Source organism: Chiloscyllium plagiosum, unplaced genomic scaffold (assembly GCF_037043375.1).
Source record: "Chiloscyllium plagiosum isolate Xiang-an unplaced genomic scaffold, Cpla_swu_hap1 HiC_scaffold_28, whole genome shotgun sequence".
NCBI classification, from domain to species: domain Eukaryota; kingdom Metazoa; phylum Chordata; class Chondrichthyes; order Orectolobiformes; family Hemiscylliidae; genus Chiloscyllium; species Chiloscyllium plagiosum.
This window is the reverse complement of record NW_028270166.1, coordinates 56,701,568-56,722,030: the sequence shown is the minus strand read 5'-3', so window position 1 is coordinate 56,722,030 and position 20,463 is coordinate 56,701,568. Positions and strand designations below refer to the sequence as shown.

The following is a 20,463-nucleotide window of genomic DNA, read 5'->3' as shown; positions in this document are numbered from 1 at the left end:
ATTCTCAGGCCACAGGATGGCTCACACACAGTATTGTCCATTCTCAAACCACAGGATTATTCACACACAGTATTGTCCATCTATAGGCCACAGTATTATTTGCCATCAGTATTGACCATGCACAGGCCGGAGATTATTAACACATAGTATTGACCATCCACAGCCCACAGGTTTATTATCACACAGCATTGAACATCCACAGACCATATTATTGTTCACACTCAGTATTGCCCATCCTTCGGCAAAGGACTATTCAGACACAGTATTTACCATCCTCAGGCCGCAGGATTATTCATACAGTGTATGTGCCCTTCACAATTCAAAGGATTATTAACACTCAGTATTGACAATCGTCCGTCCACAGGATTACTCTCACACAGTATTGACCGTTCACAGTCCACACCATTTTTCACACACAGTATTGACCATCCTCAGACCACACGAGTTTTCACACACATCATTGATCATCTTCAGGCCATAGGATTACTCCCACACAGAATTGACCATCCACAGGCCACAGATTATTAACAAACAGTATTGACCATTCACAGGCCACTGGATTATTAACACACAGCATTTACCATCCACAGGCCACATTATCATTCACACACAGTATTGACAATCCTTAGACAAATGGTTAATCTCACACAGTATTGATGATTCACAGGTCACAGAATTATTTACACCCAGTATTGACCATCCTCAGGCCACACGAGTACTCGCACACAATATTCAACATTCTCAGCCGACAGGATTATTCCCACACAGTATTGACTAGCATACTGACACAGGATTAATGAACAAACTGTATTGACCATTTGCAGGTCACAGCATTATTCCCAGACAGTATTGACCATTCTCTGGCCACAGAATTATTCACACCCAGCATTGACCATCCTCAGGCAAAGGTTATTCACACACAGCATTGATGATTCACACTGCACAGGATTATTCTCACACAATACTGACCACCCTCAATCCACAGGATTACTCAGTCACAGTGTTGATCATTCTCAGTCCACAGGATTAACCACACACCGTATTGATCATCCTAGCCCACAGGATTATGCACAAACTGTATTGACCAACCTCAGGATTATTCCCACACAGTAGTGACCATGTTCAAGCCTCGGGATTATTCACGCGACGTATTGAGCATTCACAGTGCACAGAATTATTAACACACTCTACTAACCATCCTTAGTCCACGGGATTACTCACACACAGTATTGACCAGCATATGGCCACAGGATTATTCACACACATTATTGACCTTTCTCAGCCCAGAGGATTATGCACACACTGTATTAAACATCCTCAAGACACAGAATTATTCTGACACTCTATTGACCATGCTCAGGCCACAGAATCATTCACACATAGAATTGATCATACTCAGGCCAAGGTGTAGTCACACACAGTAATGACCATTCACATGCCAGAGTATTATTCACACACAGTATTGACCAACATCAGGACACAGGAATATTCACATACAATATTCAATAGTCTTAGCCAGCAGGATTATTCACAAAGTATAGACCAGCCTACGGCCACAGGATTAATGCACACACTGTCTTGATCATTTACAGGTCACAGGATTATTTCCACACAGTTTTATCCATCCTCAGGCCACAGGATTATTCCCACACAGTATTGACCATCCTCCGTCCACAGGATTACTCTCACACAGTATTGATCATCCTCGGGTCAAGGGTTATTCACACACAGTATTGACCATTCACAGGCCAGAGGATTATTCGCACACAGTATTGATCATCCTAAGGCCATAAGATCATTCACACACTGCATTGACCAACCAGAGGCCACAGGATTAATGAACACATTCTCTTTACCAATTAAAAGGTCACAGGATTATTCCCACACCGTATTGAACATCCTCAAGGCACAGGATTATTCTGACACAGTATTGACCATTCACAGCCACAGGGATTGTTCACACATGGTATTGATCATGCTCTTGCCAAGGATTAGTCACACACAGTATCGACCATTCACAGAGCAGAGGATTATCACACACAGTATTGATCATGCTCAGGCCACAGTATCATTCACACACTGTATTGACCAACCTCAGCCCACAGGTGTATTCACACACAATATTCAATATTCTCAGCCAGCAGGATTATTCCAACACAGTACTGACCAGCATACAGCCACAGGATTAATGAACACACTATCTTGACCATTTATAGGTCACAGGATTATTCCCACACAGTATTGATGATTCTCAGGCCACAGGATTATTCACACACAGTATTGACCAGCATACGGACACAGGATTAACGAACACACTGTCTTGACCATTCACAGGGTACATGATTATTCCCACACAGTATTGACTATCCTCAAGCCACGGGATTGTTCACACACAGTTTTGACCATCCTCCGGCCACAGGATTGTTCATACACAGTATTTACCATCCTAAAACCATAGGATTATTCACAGAGTATTGACCATTCACAGTCGACAGCAATATGCACACACACCATTGACCATTCACAGGCTACAGGATTATCATCACATTGCATTGACCATCCACAGGCCGCAGGATTATTCACACTGTGCATTGACCATTTAGAGTCCAAAGGATTATTCACACACAATGTTGACCATCCTTAGGCCAATGGTTATTCGCACACAGTATTTACGATTCACAGGCCATAGTATTATTTACACACAGTATTGACAGCTCTCAGGCCACAGGATTATTCACACTGTGTTGAATATTCACAGTGCACAGGATTATTCACACATTGTACTGAATAATCTCAAGCAACAGGATTAATTACACACAGTATTGACAATCCTCAGGCCACAGGATTATTCACACACAATACTGATGATTCATAGGCCACAGCATTATTCACACACTGTATTGACCAGCCGACTTCCACAGGATTTTTGAACCTACTGCTTTGTCAGTTTACAGGTCACAGGATTATTCACACACAGTATTGACGATTCACAGGCCACAGGATTAGTGACATACATTATTGACCATCCTCAGGTACCAGGATTATTCACACACTGTATTGACCATTATCAGGACACAGGATTATTCATATACAGTATCGACGATCCTCAAGCCACAGGATTATTTTCACAAGGTATTGACCATCATCAGGCCACAGGATTATTCACACACAGCATTGACCATTCTCAGGCCACAAGATTATTCCCACACAGTATTGAGCATTCACAGTTCCCAGGATTATTTATACACATTATTGACCATCCTCAGTACACAGGGATACTCAAAAAAAAATTAAACATTCTCAGGTCACAGGAATACTCAAACACAGTATTGACCACCATTCGGCCACAGGATTAATGAACACACTGTCTTGACCATTTACAAGCCTCAGTTTGATTCATACACAGTTTTGACCATTCTCAGGCCACAGGATTGTTCACAGTGTATTGATCACCCTCAGGCTGCAGGATTATTCACAGACAGTACTCACTACCCTCAGGTCACAGGATTGTTCACACACAGTAATGACCATCCAAGGGTTATTCACACACACTATTCAGCATTCGCTGCGCACAGGATTATTCTCACACAGTTTTGACCTTCCTCAGACCAAAGGATTATTCCCATACAGAGGTGACCATCCTTAGGCCATGGGATAATTCCCACAGAGTGCTGGCCATCCTCAGGCCACAGGATTGTTCACAAATAATATTGACCAGACTCGTGCCGCAGGATTATTCGCACACAGTATCCACCATTCACAGTCCACAGCATTATTCACACACAGCATAGACTGTTAACAGGCCACAGGATTATTCACACAGAGCATTGAATAACCCTAGTCAACAGGATTAATCGCACATAGTTTTGACCATTCTCAGGCCACAGGATTGCTCACACACAGAACTGACCATCCTCAGGCCAAGGGTTATTCACACACAGTATTGACCATTCATGGGTCAGAGGATTATTCACACGTGGTATTGACCATTCACTGTCCAAGGATAATTCACAAACAGCATTGACCGTCACAGGCCACAGGTTTTTTCACACACAATATTGAACATGCTCAGGGCACAGGATTATTCAGTATTGACCATCATCAGACCACAAGATTATTCACACACTGTATTAACCAGCCTCCGGCCACAGGATTAAATGACACACTGTCTTGACCATTTCCAGGTCACAGGATTATTCCCACACAGTATTGACCATGCACAAGCCACAGATTATTCCCACACAGTATTGACCATTCACAGGGCACAGGATTATTCACACACAGCATTGACTAGCACATGGCCACAGGATTAATGAACACTCTGTCTTCAACATTTGCAAGTCACAGGATTATTCCCACACAGTATTGACAATTCTCAGACCACATCTTTATTCACACACAGTATTGACCAGCCTCCGGCCACAGGATTAATGAACACACTGTCTTGACCAATTACAGGTCACAGGATTATTCCCACACAGTATTGACCATCCTCAAGCCACGGGATTGTTCACACACTGTATTGACCATCCTCAGGCCACAGGATTATTCCCATACATTATTGACTATTCGAAGGCCACAGGATTATTCACACACAGTATGGCTGTCCTCAGGCAATGTAATTTTTCACACAATGTATGACCATTCTCAGGCCACAGGATTATTCACTCACTTTATTGAACATCCTCGGGCAGCAGGATATTTAACACACACAGTATTGACTATCTTTCGGCCCAACGGTTATTCCCACACAGTATTGACCATTCTCAGTCCACAGGATTATTCTCACACAGTATTGACCACCATACGGCTACAGTATTAATGAATGCACTGTCTTAATCATTTACACATCACATGATTATTTCCACGCAGTATTAACGATTCTCAGGCCACAGCAATGTTCACACACAGTATTGACCATTCACAGGGCACAGGTTTATTCACACACAGCATTGACTAGCACATGGCCACAGGATTAATGAATACTCTGTCTTCAACATTTACAGGTCACAGGATTATTTACACACAGTATTGACCATCCTCAGGCCATGAATTATCCACACAACGTATTGACAATCCTCAAGCCACGGGATTTTTCCTACACAGTATTGATCATCCTTAGGCAACAGGATTATTCTCACACTATATTGACCATTCTCAGGCCACAGGATTATTAATAAATGCTATTGAACAACCTCCGGCAACACGATTGTTCACACACTGTATTGACCATCCTCAGGCCAAGGGTTATTCACGCACAGTATTGACCATCCTCAGGACACAGTATTATTTGCAAACAATATTGACCATGCACAGGCCACAGATTTTTAACACATAGTATTGACCAACCACAGCCCACATGATTATTATCTCACAGCATTGACCATCCACAGGCCACATCATTATTCACACACAGTATTGCCCATCCTTGGGCAAAGGGCTATTCGCACACAGTATTGTCCATCCTTAGGCAAAGGGTTATTCACACACAGTATTTACGATTCTCGGGCCATAGGATTATTCACACAAAGTATTGACTGCCCTCAGGCCACAGGATTACTCACACACAGTATTCACCATTCACAGTCCACAGCATTATTCACACACAGCATAGACTGTTAACAGACCACTGGATTATTCACACAGAGCATTGAATAACCCTAGTCAACAGGATTAATCGCACATAGTTTTGACCATTCTCAGGCCACAGGATTGCTCACACACATTATTGACCATCCACAGGCCACAGCCTTATTCACACACAGTATTGACTATTCTTAGGCCACTGGATTATTCCCACACTTTATTGACTACTCTCAGGCCACATGATTATTAACTCACAGCATTGACCATTTTCAGGCTTATTCCCATACATTATTAACCATTCTAAAGCCACAGGATTATTCACACACAGTATGGACCGTCCTCAGGCAACAGGATTATTCACACAAAGTATTGACAATGCTCAAGCCTCTAGACTATTCACACACTGTATTGAACATTCTCAGTTCACAAGATTATTCGCACACATTATTGACCACCATACGGCCACAATATTAATGAACACACTGTCTTGGTCATTTACACGTCACAGGATTATTCCCACACAGTATTGACCATTCACAGGGCACAGGATTATTCACACACAGTATTTATGATTCACGGGCCATAGGATTATTCACACACAGTATTGACTGCCCTCAGTCCACAGGATTATTTACACACTGTATTGAGCATTCACAGTGCACAGGATTATTCACACACAGTATTGACCATCCTCAGGCCACAGGATTACTCACACACAGTATTGACCATTCACAGTCCACAGCATTTTTCACACACAGTATTGACCAACTTCAGGCCACAGGATTATTCACACACAGTATTGACCATTCTCAGTCCACAGGATTATTTTCACACAGTATTGACAATCCTCGGGTAGCAAAATTATTCACACACAGTATTGATGATTCACAGGCCGCAGGATTGTTCACACACAGTATTGACCATTCTCAAATCACAAGATTGTTCACGCACAGTCTTGACCATTCACAGGCCACAGTATTATTTGCAAACAATATTGACATTGCACAGCTCACAGATTATTAACACATAGTATTGACCATCCAGAGGCACCAGGATTATTCACACACTGTATTGACCATTCTCAGGCCACAGGATTATTCACACACAGTATTGACAATTATACGTCTACAGGATTAGTCACACACAGTACTGACCATTCACAGTCCACAGGATTATTCATACACAGTATTGACAATCCTCAGGTAGCAAAATTATTCACACACATTATTGACCAGCCTCAGGCCACAGGATTATTTACACACTATGTTGACAGTACAGAGGCCACATGAGTATTCACACGCAGTAGATGGAAAAGTGAGAGGCGCTGACAGAGTAATTTGACCCTTCAGTGAAGGATACCACATGGAGAGAGACTGAGTGATAGCACTAGAGTGCAGGAAGATGGCAGCATCGCACAATTGTGTCGGAAGAACGGGTTTTGCTTCATGATGCACTGGTATAACTGGTCAGGAATGAGCAACCAGTGAGCAGGCGAAGTGATGGCCTAGTGGTATTATTGCTAGAGCATGTATCCCAAACTTCAGCTAATGTTCAGGGGAGGCAGGTTTGAATACCACCATTTGAAATGGTGGCATTTTAAATGAATATACTTTTTAAAAATTGGAATTAACCATCCATAAATAAGTATTGATAAAAATCCAAACACTTGACCTTCAGAGAAAGACAACAGTTCACTCTCACGTGGTCTGCAGGACATACCCACAGCAAAGTGCTTGCCTCTCAATTGCCCTCTGAAATGGGCGAGCCAGCTGCTTAGCTCAAGGGCAGCAAGGGATGGGCAATAAAGGCTAGTCAGCCAGAGACATCCACATCCCATACCTGATTTTTTAAAAAATCCATTCAGATTGTTCCACTGGAACCGTGCTGGGACCAGTGTGCTGGCCAATCACGTCAGTAGGTTTATGGACAGGGCTTTAAACTGACAGAGGACGCAGGGACAGGGTTCAGGTGAAAGGAGCTCTCCAAATCCAAAGAGAAAAGGTGACGCATCAGAGCAGCATGGGAATGTAGCTGAACACAACAGAAAGGAACAGATGGGACAAAGTTTAACTAAAACTGTACATCAGCAAATCGATTTTGTGACAGGAAATTGTCTATTAAAATAAAACATAATTTACTCTTTTCCACAAAGTCTCTGCATCAAGGTAGATGGATTTGTGACAGAGATAAAAGAGATTTATCACCAGGGAGATGGGGTTACAGGGTGAACAAAAGGTGGAACATAAATATTCAATGGTTCACAACCTTGCAGAAACTCAGGCAAAATGGGCAACGCTAACAATAATGGATAACAAAGGCCTTACAGAGAAAGCATTTGGTCTCAGATCATGAAGTAGAGTAAGTCGGAATGTAAATTCTGGCTATTACTTACCAGGGACACAAGCAGCAGAACAGTTTTAGACCACGGAACAGTAGTTCATTGCCCATCACTGCAATAAGCAGGAATTCAATGGAATTTTTAATAAAGGCACTGTGAAAATTTAGTGAAATGTCAATATTCGCATAATCTGGGACAATCACACTGACAAGAGTGATATTGGAAGGGGAGTTCGGAGAATTTCTTTTCCAGTGTTTCTTTGATTAACACATTGTGTAACTGACTAGGGACATAACTATCACAGAGCGACAGTTGTGTGATGACACTTCGTGAATGAGTAATGTCACTTGGAGAGAGCCTCTGGGAAATTGTGATAAAGTGCAGTTTAAAGAAATATAAAGTTTTAAAGTGAATCACAGAAAGGACAAACTACAACTAGAAACAAAAATAGACAATTACATGAGTTTGAGAGGAGAACTGACCAAGGTAAACAGGCTGAACAGACTGAAACATGTGTCTGTAAATGAACAGTGGAAAACATTCAAAAGGTCATTTCACTGAAACAGACCAAACCTCAACAAGAAATCCCCACCGGTCCCTCACTCAGGACAAAATGGATCATATTAGATTATCAGGCTGAAAGATCACCACAAAGTACTTAAAATCCTGAAATGAGAGAGTGTTTTAGGAGTAAGTTTTGAAGGGATTGTAAAGAGTCTGCTTGCAGGGGGAGGGCAATGGGAAGGGGAATCATTGTCAGGGTTTAATGGCACGATAGGAACAGGGAGAAGTGAAGGTGCTGGAGGTGGTGAGAGTGTTACAGAGAGTGGTCAGGACCTGAATGGTGTTACAAAGCCAGTAAGGATTGCTGCAGCTGTGAGGTGTGTCAGAGGTAAGGAGGGACATATGTATTTTTATTTATTCTTTCATGGGATGTGGGTGTCACTGCCAAGACCAGCATTCTTTGACCCCATGCTAATTACCCAGAGATTGCTGGGGCCCTGGTGGATATATTTAATACTTTGCTGGCCACAGGTGAAGTGCTGAATGACTGAGGATAGCTCACGTGGTTCCTTTGTTCAAGAAGGGCAGCAGGGATAGGCCAGGTAATTACAGAGTAGATAGTCTAACAGCAGGGGGAGGGAAATTATTGGAAACAACTGTGAGGATGAATCAACACTTGCAAAGGTAAGGATCAACTTAGTTTAGTCATCACGGATTTGGCAGAGGTTGATACTGTCTGAGGAATTCAGTTCAGTTTTTTTTGAAATGGTGCTTCAGGATATTGATGAGGGCTGTGCAAATGATGTGGTTTACATGGACTTGACTTAGTCCTTAAACAAGATCCAACATGGAAGGCTGGTCCAAAAGGACTGGGTTCCAAGGCAAGTTGGCAAATTGGATGCAAAATTGGTGGATAGCATACTTTCACCAGTGGATGTACCACATGGATCTGTGCAGAAACCATTGCTGGGTCTTCTGTCAAATAATAACTTCGAAGTGAGAGCAGACGGTATCAAGAGTAGGTTTGCAGATGACATGAAAGGTAAGGGTGTTGTTCACAGTGAGGAGGATGGTCTCCGTCTGCAGTCCGATGTCGATCGGATGATAATCTAAGCAGAGTTTAGTTCTGATTGAAGTGAGGTAATACTCTGTGGGAGGTACGATAAGCGAAGAACAGACATAATGAACGGTAGGTCCTTGCGGAGTACTGAGGAATTCAGGGACCTTGGTGGACAAGTCCATAGATCCCTGAAGGTGTCAGCACAGGGAGACAGGGTGGGAAGGGCATCTTAACTGGGAGCAGGAGAGGGACCCATATCCTGATGGAGAGAATTGATAGAGCTGCTTGAGAGGATATAACCTAGTCTGGCAGGGTGTTGGACCTTAAACAGTCGTCAGGTCAGAATGAAGATTGAGGCTGGTACACAAGTTAAAGAGAGTGATTTCAAAAGACAAGGCAGGCAAGAACATAGCAGGAAATGGGGGAAAACTTGTTATTAAACTACATGTATTTCAATGCAAGGGACCTGACAGCTAAGGAAGATGAACTCAGGGCATGGACTGGAACATCAGACTAGGAGATTATAGTTATCACAGAAACACAGCTGAGGGAGGGGCAGGACTGGCAGCTCATTATCAGGGATTGCAGGACGCATCGAAGGGGAGGCAAGAGAGGATGTGTGGTGGTGGGGTTTGATTGCATGAATCATCACAGCAGTACTTGGAGAGGATATTCCTGTGGGATTGCCCAGTGAAGCTATGTTAGTGGAACTGAGAAATAAGAATGGGTCATCACTTTGACACGACCGTACTGCTGACGCCTAATAATCAGTGGGAGACTGAGGAACAAATATGAGAAATTGAGGAGCTCAAAAATGGTCTGACGAGAGCCAGGAGGGGCCACGAGAAAGGCTTGGCAGAACGGATTAGAGAGAACACAAAGGGATTTTACACTTATGTGAGGAATAAGAGAATGGTCAAAGAAAGAGTAGGGCCGATCAGGGATAGCATAGGGAATTTGTGTGTGGAGTCTGAGGAGGTTGGGGAAGCCCTAAATGAGTTTTTTGCTTCTGTCTTTCCGAAAGAAACAAACTTTGCAGTGAATGAAACCTTTGAAGAGCAGGTGTGCATGCTGGAATGGATAGAGATAGAGGAAGCTGATGTGCTGAAAATTTTGTCAAACATTAAGATTGACAAGTCGCCTGGCCTGAACCAGATTTGTCCTCGACTGCTTTGGGAAACGAGAAATGCAATTGCTTCGCCACTTGCGAAGATCTTTGCATCCTCGCTCTCCACTGGAGTCGTACCTGAGGACTGGAGAGAGGCAAATGTAATTCCTCTCTTAAGAAAGGAAATAGGGAAATCCACAACAATGACAGACCAGTAAGTCTCACGTCTGTCGTCTGCAAGGTGTTAGAAAGGATTCTGAGGGATAGGATTTATGACCATCTGGAAGAGCATGGCTTGATTAAATGCAGTCAACACGGCTTTGTAAGGGGTAGGTCATGCCTCACAAACCTTATCGAGTTTTTTGAGGATGTGACTAGAAAAGTTGATGAGGGTCGAGCTGTGGATGTGGTGTATGTGGACTTCAGCAAGGCATTTGATAAGGTTCCCCATGGTAGGCTCATTCAGAAGGTCAGGAGAAATGGGATACAGGGGAACTTAGCTGTCTGGATACAGAATTGGCTGGCCAACAGAAGACAGCGAGTGGTAGTAGATTGAAAATATTCTGCCTGGAAGTCTGTGGTGAGTGGTGTTCCACAGAGATCTGTCCTTGGGCCTCTACTGTTTGTAATTTTTATTAATGACTTAGATGAGGGGAACTGCAAAGTGCTCAGAAAAGATTGACAAGATGTTGCCAGGATTGTTGCTTTAGAAGCTGGGGTTATTTTCCCTGGAGCATCGGAGATTGAGGGGTGACCTGACAGACGTTTATATAAACCTGAGGGGTATGGATAGGGTAAACATTCAAGGTCTTTTCCCAGGGATTGGGTAGTCCAAACCTAGAGGGCATAAGTTTAAGTTTAGAGGGGAAAGATTTAAAAGGGACTGAAGGAACAGTTTTTTCATGCATAAGGTGATGCATGTATAAAATGAACTGACAGAGAATGTAACAGATACTGATACTATGACAACATTTAAAAGATATCTGAATGGGACTATGAATTGTAATGGTTTAGTGGTACATGGGCCAAATGCTGGTAAATGAGATGGATTTGTTTAGAACTTCTGGTCAGCATGGACGAGTGGGACCGAAGGGTCTGTTTCCATGCTTTACATCTCTATGACTTGAAAAGAGTGCATGTTATAGAAGAGGTGGTGCTGGAAGCTTTATAACACAAAGGTATGGAAAGTCCCAGGGCCTGATTAACTGTAAGACAGGCGATGCTAAGGAAGAAATTGTGGAGCCCCGAGCAAAGGTATTTGTACCATTGACAGCCACGTGAGATGGGCTGGAAGTTTGGAGGGTGGAATAGTTGACAGTGAAGGAGGTTTTCTAAGATTACAAAGGGATCTTGATGAGTGAATGGGCTGAAAAACTGTAGAAGGAATTCAATTTGAATAAATGCAACCTAATAAATTTGGTAAAACAAATAAGGGTAGAGCTTATATAATTAATGTTAGGGCCTCGGTTAGTGTTTCAGAGCAGAGCAACCTCTGGGTATATAATTCTTGAAGTTTGCAACACAGGATGGATAAGGCAGTGCTTGGCATGATTGACTATTGCTCAGTCCATTGAGTGTAGGATTTGGGACGTCATGTTGAGATTATACCGATATTGGTGAGGCCTCTTCTGCAACACTCTTGTCCAGTTCTGGTCACCCAGTTATAGGGAGGATATTATTCTGCTGCAAGGGGTTCAGAAGAGATATACCAAGATGTTGCTGGGTGTGGAAGGTTTGCGATGTGAAAAATGGCAGGATATGCTGACTCGTTTTTCACAGGAGCCTGGAGATTGAGAGGTGACCTTATAGAAGTTTATAAGATAATGAGAGATATAGATAGAGTGAACGGTCGCTGCATTTTCCCCAGGATGGGGGAGTCTCAAGAGAAGGGGCCACATTTTTATGGTTAGGGGAGAGAGATCTTCAAAAGAATGACATGAGGGTCAAATTGTTACACAGAGGGCGGATTGAGTGTGGAATGAACTTCTTGAGGAAGGGGTGGATGTGGGTACAATAACAACGTTTTTCAGACATTTTGATAAGTACGTGAATAGGACACATTTGGAGGGATATGGGCCAGCAACAGGCAGCTGGGATGGGTTTAGTTTGAGATTATGTTTTCTACCAACTGTAGGGTCTGTTTCCATGCTGGACAACTATGACAAGAATATAGTTTTGGTCCATTTTTTGAGAAACACGTTGATGGAATGCTAGGGAACTAAAGACCAATTAGCCAGCTGTCAGTGATGGGTAGGTTGTGGAAGTGATTTTGCCAGGCAGGAGTTACATGCATTTGCAAAGGCAAGGATTGATGAAAGCTAGTCAGTACAAAGTCAGGTCTCACTAACTTGATTGCTTTTGTTGAAGTGGTGACCATACATTGTCTACACTAAAGTCAGCAAGACCTTTGACAGGGTTTAGCATGATATACTGGTTCAGAAGGTTAGACCACATGGGGTCAGGGAGAGCTAGCCAACTGGATACAAAATTGGCTTGACAGTTGGAGACAGAGGGTGGTGGATTGTTGCTCAGACTGGAGGCCTGTGACCAGCGGTGTGCTATAAGGATCGGGGCTGGATCCACTGATATGTGTCATCTACATAAACGATTTGATTGAGAATATAGGAGTCATTGTTAGGATGTTTGCAGATGATCAAATTAATAGCATCGTGCAGTGAATATGGTTATCAAAGAGGCTCTTGAACAACGGGGCCAGTGGACCAAGGAATGAAAGATGCAGTTGACGTATGGTGTTGGGTTTTGTTGAGACAAACCAGGGAGGACTAACACAGTTAATGGTTTGGCCCTGGACAGTGTTGTCGAACAGAGAGAGACCAAGGGGTGCAGTTACATTGTTCCTTGGAAGTGACATTGCAGTTGAACAGGGTGGTGAAAGCAGTATTTGACGCACTTTCCTTCATTGTCCAGAGCGTTGATATGAATTGGAGACATTTTAACATTGTCCTAAATATTTGCCTTAGGCAGAGGAGGCTACGGATTGACCTTCTAAAGGTTTATAAAACCATGCGGGGCCTCAGTAAGGTGAAAAGCCAAGGGTAGGTGAGTCCAAAGCGAGAGGGTATAAACAGGGGGTGAGAGAGCAAGGATTTAAAGAGGGAGCTGAGCAGCAACATTAGCCACAGAGGATGCTGCATAGACGGAACGGGCTGCCAGAGGAAATGGGAGAAACGTGTACAATTACAACATGGAAAAGACATTTGGGGAGATCCATGGAGAGGAGAAGGTTTGAAGAGATAAGGGCCAAACACAGGCATATGCGACACGTTTAGTATAAGAATCATGGTCAGCATTGATGAGTTGGAGTGAAGGTTCTCTTTCCGTGCTACATGACTTTAACTGGATATAGAGAGGAGGAGACGACTGAGATAAGGCATGTTGTAGACACTGAAGCAAGCTACAGCGATAGGGATGGTAGGCTGGAATGCAGTACGTTTCAAAGTAGTGAAGTGACTGTAAGGAAGGGAGGAGGTTACAAAGAGAGCAACTGTTATAGGATTTAAAAAATTATTGAAGACATTGGTCACCAAGATATGACATAGATTCGGTGTTACAGTGTAGTTAGTCTTAGTACAACAGACCTTACATTATGGGCAGTGATTGAGCCTGGGGTATGTCTGTATTGTGCTCCCCCTCCAGCACTGTATCCATGTCATGTCCTGTTAGCTGATGTTTGGAGCCCCCTCATTGCTCTCTGCCCTGTGCACTGTGAGTAATCTTACCTCACTCCAGGATTTATTGAAGGCTCCAGATCCCCCTGCTCTTTGTCTCTCTGGCTGACCAACCATCTTCAATGTGATGATTGACGAGACACCCAGCAGTTGGGAAGTCTATTGAGTCAGGACCTTCCTGAGTACGTGTAGGAGACAGACAGATAGACAGAATGGGAAATTAGACTAATGCTGTGAGGGTTACACATGGAAAATGGCACTGTATCACACAGAGATCTGGAAAATCTCAGTTTCCATCCCTGGCTTGTGCTGCTGCGTCACTCTGAAGTGGAGAATTCTGTTGGCTCAGTATCTGGAGATCCTGAGCGAGAGACACTGACAAAGGCAGCAATTAGACCCACACAGTGAGGGATACACCACATGGAAAGAGACTGAGTGATATCACCAGAGTGCAGCAAGTGATCAAGATCAAACAATTGTGTTGGAAGAACGGGTTTAGCTTCATGATGCACTGGTGTCAGTGTTCAGGGATGGGCAACCATCGAGCAGGTGAAGTGATGGCCGAGTGGTATAACTGCTCGAGCATGAATCCAAAACCTCAGCTAATGTACAGGGGAGAAAGGTTTGAATCCCACCATCAGAAATGGTAGAATTTTAAATCAATAATTTTAAAAATAGTAATTAACAATCCACATGTAAGTATGAGACCATTGCTGATGTACAAAAAACCCAAACACTTGTCCTTCAGAGATGGACATCTATACATCCTGACGTGGTCTGCACTACATAACCACAACAAAGTGTTTGCCTCTCAATGACCCTCTGAAATGGCCAAGCAAGTTACTCAGCTCAAGGGCAGCTCGGGCTGGGCAAGAAAGGCTGGTCAGCCAGAGACACCCACATCCCATACCTGTCAGTAGGTTTATGGACAGGGCTTTAAACTGACAGAGAGGATGCAGGGACAGGGTTCAGGTGAAAGGGGCTTTCCAAATCCAAAGAGAAAATGTGAAGCATCGGAACAGCATGGGAATTTTTCTGAAGACAAGCAGAAAGGAACCGAAAGGGACAGAGTTTAACTTAGCCTGTTCATCAGCGAATAGGTATGTGACAGGACATTGTGGGAAAGAGTAATTTATGTCTTTTTTTCGCATGGACAAGGTCTCTGCAATAAGGTAGTTGGATTTGTGACACAGAGATAAAAGAAATTTAGACACCAGGGAGACATGGTTACAGGGCGAACAAAAGGTGAACATAAGTATTAAATAGCTCACAACCTTGCGGAAACTCAGGCAAAATGCGCAACGAGAACTATAATGGATAACAAAGGCATTACAGAGAAAGCATTTGGCCGCAGATCATGAAGTAGAGTCGGAATGTAAATTCTGGCTACTACTTGCCAAGGACAGAATAAGTAGAACATTTTTAGCCACCGAACAGCATTTCATTGCACATCACTGCATTAAACAGGAATTAATTGGAATTATCAAAGATATTGTGATAATTTTGGGAAACTTCAATATTCGCATAATCTGGGACAATCACACTGACAACAGTGATAGTGGAAGGGGAGTACAGATAAATTTTTTTCAGTGTTTCTTTGAATAACACATAGTTATGTCCCTAGCCAGTTGCACAATGTCAGATCGATGGTTGTGTGATGAAACTTAGTGAATGAGTAATGTCACCTGAAGAGATCCTCTGGGAAATTGTGATAAAGTGCAGTTTAAAGAAATATAAAGTTTTAGAGTGAATCACAGAAAGGACAAATTACAATGAAAAACAAAAATAGCCAATTGCGTAAATTTGACAGGAGAAGTGACCAAGGTAAACAGGCTAAACAGACTGGAACATGTATCTGTAAATGAACAGTGGAAACATTAGAAGGAACAGTGTGAGTCACTCAAAAAAAGTACATTCCATCGAAACAGACAAAACCTCAACAAGAAACTCACTCCTGTCCCTCACTCAGGACAAAATGGATCATATTAGAATATGAGGCAAACAAGATCAGCAAAACGTGCTTAAAATCCAGAAGTGAGAGCGTGCTTTAAGAGTAAGTTTTAAAGGAATCGCAAAGGGTCTGCTCGCAGGAGGAGGGCAGGTAGAACGTGAATCATTGTCAGGGTTTAATGACGTGACAGGAACAGAGAGAGATGAAGGTGCTGGAGGTGGTGAGAGCGTTTCAGAGAGTGGCCAGGACCTGAACGGTGTTACAAAGCCAGTACGGATTGCTGCAGCTGGAGGGGTTTACAGAGATAGGGAAATTGGAGGGAGAGGATCAACCAGCTGCTCATCCAAAACCACCACATCAGTGGCCACAGGATTTTTCATACACACTATTGACCATCCTCAGGCCATAGGATTATTCACACACAGTACAGGCCATCCTCAGCCCACAGGAGCATTTACGAATTACAGGCCAGAGGATAATTCACACACTGTACTGACCGTCCTCAGGACACAGGATTATTCACAGATAGTATTGACAATCCTCAGGTCACAGGATTATTCACACAGTTTTGAGCATGCACAACGCACAGGTTTATTCATACTCTGTATTGACTATGCAGAGACCACAGATTATTAACACACAGCATTGACCATCCACAGGCCACATTATTACTCACACACAGTATTGACGATTCACAGGCCACAAGTTTATCAACACACAGTATTGAACAACCTCAGGCAACAGGATTATTCACACACAGTATTGCCCATTCATAGGTCTCAGGATTATTAACACACAGTATTGAACAACCTCAGGCAACAGGATTATTCACACACTGCATTGACCATCCTCAGGCCACAGGAGTATCCACACACAGTATTGAATATCCTCAAGGCACAGGATTATTCCCACACAGTATTGACTATTTTCAGGGCACAGTCTTTTTCCCACACAGCATTGACTATCATCAGGCCACCGGATTTTTCACACACAGTATTGACCATCCTCAGGCCAAGAGTTATTCACACACAGTATTGATGATTCACAGGCCAGAGGATTATTCACACATGGTATTTTACATCCTCAGGCCTCAGAATTATTCACACGCTGTATTGACGAGTCTACGGCCACAGGATTTTTGAATCCACTGCCTTGTCACTTTAAAGGCACAGGATGATTCACCCTCTGTGAAGGGCTCATTCCTGAAGAAGGGTTCATGCCCGAAGCGTCGATTCTCCTGTTCCTTGGATGCTGCCTGACCTGCTGTGCTTTTCCAGCAACACATTTTCAGCTCATTTTTTCATTGAAACCTGAATGTTGACAGATGACCTCATAGAAGTTTATAAAATAATGAGGGGGATAGATAGAGTTAATGGGAGTTGTCTTTTCCCATGGAAAGGGGAGTTTCAAGACTAGGAGCTACATTTCTAAGTGTAAGAGGAGAGACATTTAAAAAAAAGACATGAGGGACACATTGTTACACAGACGGTGTATTGTGTGTGGAATGAACTTTTCGAGGAGAAAGTGAGGTCTGCAGATGCTGGAGATCAAAGTTGAAACTTTATTGCTGGAACAGCACAGCAGGTCAGGCAGCATCCAGGGAACAGGAGATTTGACGTTTTGGGCACAGGCCCTTCTTCAGGAATGAGCCCTTCACAGAGTGTGAATCATCCTGTGCCTTTAAAGTGACAAGGCAGTGGATTCAAAAATCCACTGAAGAAGGGCCTGTGCCCGAAACGTCAAATCTCCTGTTCCCTGGATGCTGCCTGACCTGCTGTGCTGTTCCAGCAATAAAGTTTCAACTGTGGAATGAACTTCCCAAGGAAGGGGTGAACACGGGGACAATTACAATGTTTAAAAGACATTTGGATTAGAATAGGAATAGGAAAGGTTTGAAGGGCCGACATAAGTGAATAGCCAAGGGTAGGTGAGTCCAAAACTCGAGGGTATAAACGTGAGGTGAGAGCGCAAGGATTTAAAGAGGGAGCTGAGGGGCAACATTTTCCACAGGGGATGGTGCATAGATGGAATGGACTGCCAAAGGAAATGATAAATACAAGTACAATTACAACATGGAAAAGACACTCAGGCAGGTACATGGAGAGGAGAAGATTTGAAGGGATATGAGCCAAACACAGGCAATTCCGACTCATTCCATTTAGGAAACCTCGGCCGAAGATCATGCAGCACAGAAACAGACCCTATGTCTCCAGTTGTTGGAGAAGGAGACTATCGAGAAAAGGCATGTTGTAGAGACTGAAGCAAGTTACAGCGATATGGATGGTCGCCTGGACTGGAGGTTTTCAAATATGTGAAGTGATTGGTGAGAGGGGAGGAGATGACAGATATAGCAACTGTTGTAGAAGTTAGAATGATTGAAGACACCGGTCCACAAGACAAGCCACAGATACAATATTGGAGAGGGAATAGGAAACAGAAAGATCCCAGGAAGCATTACCACCCTCTCGTGGGAGACCTGCTTTCCCCTCTGTTGTCCTGTTGCTCACCAAATCAGCACACGCCTGGATTGAAACTGGAAATTCCCAATGCTGTCTCAGTACAAAACAAACCTTAAAGTAAAGGTGGTGCCTGAGCTTGGGGTGTGTCTGAACTATGCTCCCCCTCCAGCACTATGTCTATGTCATGTCTTGTTAGCTGATGTTTGGAGCCCTCTCATTGCTCTCTGCTCTGTGCACTGTGAATGATTTTACCTGGCGGCAGGATTTATTGAAGGCTTCTGACCTTTGTGTCTCTGGCTGACCAACCATCTTCCCAACCAGCAGTTGGCAAGTCTATTGAGTCAGGAACTCCCTGAGTACCTGTAGAAAACACAGAAATAGGCAGAATGGGAAATGAGACTGATGCTGTGAAGATTATACATGTAGAATGGCACTGAGCCCCACAGAGATCTGGAAAATCCCAGTCTCCAATCCTGGCCTGTGCTGCCTCATCTCTCTAGAGTGGAGAGTTCTGTTGGCTCAGAATCTGGAGTAGCTGCAAGAGTGAGAAACGCTGACAGAGACAGGAATTAGACCCACACAGTGAGGGCTACCACATGGAGAGGTACTGAGTGATATCACCACAGTGCAGGATTAAACAATTGTGCAGGAAGAAAGGGTTTTGATTCATGTTGCACTGGGATGTGGAACCTGTGAGCAGGCGAAGTGATGGCCTGGGGGCGTCATTGTGTGACAATTTATCCAGAAACTCAGCAAATGTTCTCTGGACACACGTTCAAATCCCACCATTGCAAATGATTGAATGTGAATTAAATGCTTCAAAAAAGATGTAATGAAAAACCTGTAAGTGAATATTAAACAATTGCTGATGTTAAGAAAAATCCATCGGGTGCATTCCTGTCTTTAGTGAAGTAATCTAAGATGGGACTGGGATATCACAGGTATTACAGAAACAACAGCTGAGGGAGGGACAGGACAGGCAGCTCAATGTTCCAGGGGACAGATGCTGCAGGAAGGACAGAAAGGGAGCTGAGAGAGGAGGAGAGCTGCTGGTTCTGATTGGGTGAAACATCACAGCAGGACTGAGAGAGGATATTCCTGCGGGATCGCCCAGTGAAGCTGTGTTCGTGGAATTAATCAATAACAATGGGTCTTCCCTTTCCTCTGATTGTTCTACAGACCCCGATAGCCCGCCCTCCTGCACCTTGACCTTCTCAAGATGGCGGCCCTCAGGCCTGCGCTCCCTCTTCCCTCAAACAAATGGCGGCCGTTTCCCTGATCAGAGACCGCCACCTCTTTACCCGGGCCTGGAGGGTTTTTTCCGAGTTTTTTTAACCTTTATCCGGGACTTGTGAATTCTCTCCGCTCCTTTCTCCCAGCGAGGCTCCCACACACCGGCTCTGAGCGCCGCTCCCTGAAGCCGCTGTTGGAGAAAGCAGCTCCATGTCTCTCCCTCTCGCTCTCTCTTTCCTGACAATGTGACACTGCGCATGCTCTGCATAGAAACCAAACTGCGCGTGCGTCTGAGGTTATCAGTGAGTTTATAGAGAATATTCATATCTGCACAGACTGATGGGTAAAATATTAGTCATTAACAATTGCTTTGTCGAGTTATAATCATAGAGATGTCTAACACGCAAATTGTCCGGTCCAAATCAAACATACCAGCCAGGTATGTAAATTACCAATCGTTCTGGGAGTTTGAAAAGAAGTTTCTTACTCGAGGAGTGTAAATCGATTGGAAATATGTACGTTATCAGATTTACAT

General features: G+C 43.6%; 1 long non-coding RNA gene across 2 annotated transcripts in view; it reads right to left on the bottom strand.

Annotated features, from left to right (window-relative positions):
* LOC148142771 (uncharacterized) overlaps positions 1–20,159 on the bottom strand; it is a 71,005-nt gene extending 50,846 nt beyond the window's left edge. Inside the window, exons 1-3 of one of the 2 annotated variants that reach the window (XR_015751888.1) lie at positions 20,032–20,159; positions 18,948–19,055; positions 16,814–17,546 (exon numbers count right to left, since the gene is read on the bottom strand). This is a non-coding gene — a long non-coding RNA (uncharacterized LOC148142771). Of the gene's footprint in view, positions 1–16,813; positions 17,547–18,947; positions 19,056–20,031 lie in introns of those variants that run through there. The other variant, XR_015751889.1, reaches the window with a different exon arrangement.
* Between the last annotated feature and the right edge of the window lie 304 nt (positions 20,160–20,463).